This window comes from Nothoprocta perdicaria, unplaced genomic scaffold (assembly GCF_003342845.1).
Source record: "Nothoprocta perdicaria isolate Ctin4 unplaced genomic scaffold, notPer1 scaffold_41, whole genome shotgun sequence".
Classification (NCBI taxonomy): domain Eukaryota; kingdom Metazoa; phylum Chordata; class Aves; order Tinamiformes; family Tinamidae; genus Nothoprocta; species Nothoprocta perdicaria.
The window spans coordinates 3,986,219-3,989,942 of NW_020455655.1; positions in this window are offsets into that span (position 1 = coordinate 3,986,219).

Genomic DNA, 3,724 nt, shown 5'->3' on the forward strand with positions numbered 1-3,724 from the left:
TGCTTTGTTATGTAACAAGTATTTTCTGAATCTTAAGAGGCGCGATTTGATTGACTTCTGACAAACTTAAGCAGGTTTTAAAACTAAGTGTGCATTCCGGAAAAGATGAAAATCATGTTACCATGTCTGTGTGTGCATGAGGAAATACAAGATTTTGAGGGAGATGCCAGCCTATCTTGCATCACTGTGTGGCTCAGCTTCTCAAGTGTTGCTGACCAGGTCTTCTAGACCTTGTCTACTTAAAACAACAACAAAAAATGTAGAACTACAGGATAAAAGAAAAACTGAGAGTTTTTAATATGAAAATCTAAGCTAACATACAACTTTAATACTTTCTCTAGACAGAAACTATTTTTTCATGTTCTTTTGTTATGAACAGCAGCAGCTATAACTGCAGGTTATAAAACTGCTAGATAGGTGCAATGCTAAATTTGCCTGTTTTTTCTGATCTCAAGAGATTTCAACACTTGTTTTTTTTTTTTTTTCCCAGACATAAGTTACTAGCCACTTGCTTGTAGTCTGTTTGTACGGTATCTCACAAAGCACTCTATTTTTTTTGACCTCACACAGCACTACTATTCACGTCAYACTGCAGTGAAATGAATGGGGATGTACTAGGAATAACTCTTGCAGGAAAAGCCAATGGATTTGCAGCAGCTTGCTTGATGGAATTACAGCATCTGTAATAAGTAAATATGAAATTTCAATCGCAGCCTCTCATTCATTCTTCAAGTAGAGAACTTAACTGGGCAACTATAGCATTTTCAGAGGATTATGCAGCAAAAATATAAACATTTCCCAACTCAAGTCTACAGACTGACCACTACTTGTCAGAGCTGACCATTCAGAATGCTAGTTCAGAMAGGCTTTTAATGTTTTAAGCTTCTACTGAACTTTAGGATGTGACTATAACTTGATTTGCCATTATACTTTTTTTCCTAAGGCAATTAACACTCCAAATTGGAGCAGAAGAGAAAGTTATAAGACAAAAATAAGAATGCTAACAAAGCCCAAATTCCTGACTTAGCAACATTTAAAAAAAAAAAAGTGACAAACTTTTTGGTTCTTTTCAGGTTGCTGAGGTCCCTAATGACAGTCACTAACTCTGACTATACTGTGTTTGGTAATACAGAGTTGTGTTTATTTAGGGTCCGACGAATGCCTCTGCTTATGACGACAGATTGACCCAAACAAAAGTTGGGGTCAAAAATAAGTTACTGTAAGAAATATTTAACTAGTTTCAGAAACATATTTGGTTCTCGTCTCTTGTCTTTCTTAGTATTGTGAAATAATAGGCAAAACCAATGCAACAACTCTTTTCTAAAACTGTAAATTAAAATTTAGGAAGCCCCATGAAATAAAAACTTACAATTCTCTTCCTGTAAGTCCAAAAAAAAAAAAAGTGAAGAAAGGGAAATGAGCTTTTTCAAACAGGCTTTTGCAGCAGAAACAGTACTGCTAATGATAGTAGTAATAAATCCAAATGCAAGTATACCCATGTATTTTAGGCAAAGTACTTTTAAAATACTGAGTGGTTAGAGCTTCCCCCTCTGAAGGGAGGCAGTCTTCCTCTCTGAAGAAGAAATGAAGGTGACAAGTGATGGGACCAAAATACCAGGTATCGGCCTGAAAAGTGTAGCGGATACAACCTTATTCATGGTTGTACTCACTCCCAGTTCTCTCTCCTCTTAAGTATTACCATGTGTTGGGGGCAAGCCTGTGCCTCTAGGCTGGGTGCTCCATAGCAGCTAACATCCATACTATTTCATCAACAACTCTACTGTTCTTCCCTCTCTCTTAGCATAAGGAGAGACTCCCTCCTCTTCCTCCCCTCATTCCAGCCACTAGCCACTTCTTCAAGGCTGCGGTTTGCTGCCTTCTCACTGCTAGTAATCTTTGCAAAAATCAATGCAAGAAAACCATTTCAGGAAACAAGCTGTCTGTATGAGACAAGAAACACTTGAAGGACCAAGCACCAGAATAATCTTCTTCCTAAACTGGGAGAAAGGCTCACTTTTGAACTCGGACATGGGTTTCTTGTTCCACTGCATTTATTCTTCCTTGCTTGCAAGATTCTACCGAAACTCACCCCTAACTACTCTTACTTTTCCTTTTATCTTCCAGAAGTTTTTCACAACTATTTTTACCCATAGTAGGTCTCAAGTTTTCATCAGAGCTATTGGATATTCTAATTATTGTTTTGAAGTCAAATATGTCGCACTTTACTGACGATTCACTTCCGTGTAACAAGAACTTTATTGGCCTGCTAACCTTTATCCTTCACCACTTGCTACCTCAACTGAATGAGGTTTTTTTCCCCTCTATCAGAATTGTGCAGGTATTAGGAAGACTTCATGATTTCAGTATCAAAGTCTGCATCTTTCAGTAAAAATGGAAGTGTCCAATTTTGAACCTAAGTTTTTGCATGTATCCCACTCCTAACTGAATGGGTCTCGTAACTCCTCCCAGCAAAATAAATTGCACAAAACAGGTCAGAAGTAGTTAATACACAGCAGCAAAATGCACAGAGAAAGAACAACTATTGTAAAGTGCAAACAGTCTGTATCTGTTCTCTCTAGAGGAGTAGCAGCTGAACTGTACTTTTCTTTGATGAGGAATTTCTTATCAAACTTAGCAGGAAAAACTGTTGCTGGGGCAGTCTGTGTTGACCAGGCTATGCTCAGCTTTACTAAGCTTTCTGTTTCCTGTCACATTTCTAACCAGCCTCCAAAACAACGGCCAAACGGATGCACAGCAAACCCATCAAATAACGTATGTGGTTTTCTCATACATCCACAAAGGAAAGTAGTTCCCTCCACAGGAAAASGTGAAAAGTGGATCATAAAACTATAAACAGAAGAATGGATTTGAGTCATAATACCTAAATCTACTATTAAGCAACTCTGTGAGGAGAAGAGAACAACTTAGGTCTAGTGACCTCTCTCCTAAAAGTTTAAGATCAAACTCTGCATCTATTTATCCTAATTTATGACTGAAACAATGTYTCAGGCTCCTTTTTCATACTTAAAGAGTGCTGAATATAAGGTTAATATCCAAAAAATGTAAGATATTTATGAGCATTCAAAACACTTAAAATGGATAGTTCTATGCTGACAGAAAAGCATACCTGTTAATGACAGGTTTTTCTGTAACTAATTATGATGACTGTTCTATTAAGGATGTGAGTAACCCACAGGCGCAGTGACCATGGCCAGAACAACGCGCAGCACAGCTGTGTTGCAAGCAGCACACTCCAAGGCCATCCCAAATAACCTGACAGGGTAAGTGCTGTGCATTGTCAATGCAGGTATGCCAGGAAGCACTGCACTGATTTTGGTGGCCAAGATTTGAGCAAAGTGAAAGGTTTCTCACAAACATGAAGCTTCTTGATCTGTTTGTGATTAAGCTACTCTCCTTCGGGACACGAAGGGTGCTTTAAGGATGTTAGTATTAATCTGGGGATTGAGCACCCTAACGTGACCGTCCTTAGAGTCCCCTGGCTCCCCTGGAGCCCTGACCAGGGCTCTCCAAGCGGGGCCCGAGGCCCCAGCGCTGCCCTGCGCGGGTCTGGGCTCCCTGCGGGGCCGCAGAGCATGCGGGAACGACCCCGGTGCTGGGCCCGGCTCTGCGCTGCGGCACGGGCGGCCCTGGCAGCGCTGCCTGAGCCGGCAGCTCGGCTAATGGGAGCCGACAGGGGCAGTTCCTCTCAGCAGCGTTACAGGAG